Genomic DNA, 630 nt, shown 5'->3' on the forward strand with positions numbered 1-630 from the left:
CTGTGGTATAGTTTGTACTTGTACGTTGCCGTTTTGGTATGTTATCTGTGTGTGGCGACGTGTTAGTATAGTTTGTACCGGTAAGTTTACGTTTTGTTATAAGTTATCATTGTATGCTGATACTGTGAAATAGTTTATACTTGTACGTTGCCGTTTTGGTATGTTGTCTGTGTGTGGCGACGCGTTAGTATTGTTTGTACCAATAAGTTGACGTTTTGTTATAAGTTATCCTTGTGTGGTGAAGCTGTTGCATATTACTTGTCTATCCTAGTATATTGGGTGTTAACTTTGTCATATTTTAATTTCATTTATTATGAGGCGTTGAATTATTAATAGTGTTTCGCTTATGATTTGTTTCAGAAGACTCAAATTGTTTACCAATAAACCGGCGTTCGTCGAGAAGAAAGGGTAATATTTAAGGCTATGCCATCAATGATAGATAACTACTTAAATATCTTTTACTGTTGCATGTTGGTTTTTTAATAAACATTTCAAATGCTAACTATTTGTTCATATGAAGAAACAATTAAAGAACTTTAGATAAGCAATTAAGTAAATATAGTGTATGCCTAATGCTTGTCGCCAACCAATACAGAACAACGTACCTGTTTTAGCCTCAGAAATAATGCA

The sequence above is a fragment of the Mizuhopecten yessoensis genome, unplaced genomic scaffold (assembly GCF_002113885.1).
Source record: "Mizuhopecten yessoensis strain PY_sf001 unplaced genomic scaffold, ASM211388v2 scaffold9899, whole genome shotgun sequence".
In the NCBI taxonomy this organism is placed as follows: Eukaryota; Metazoa; Mollusca; class Bivalvia; order Pectinida; family Pectinidae; genus Mizuhopecten; species Mizuhopecten yessoensis.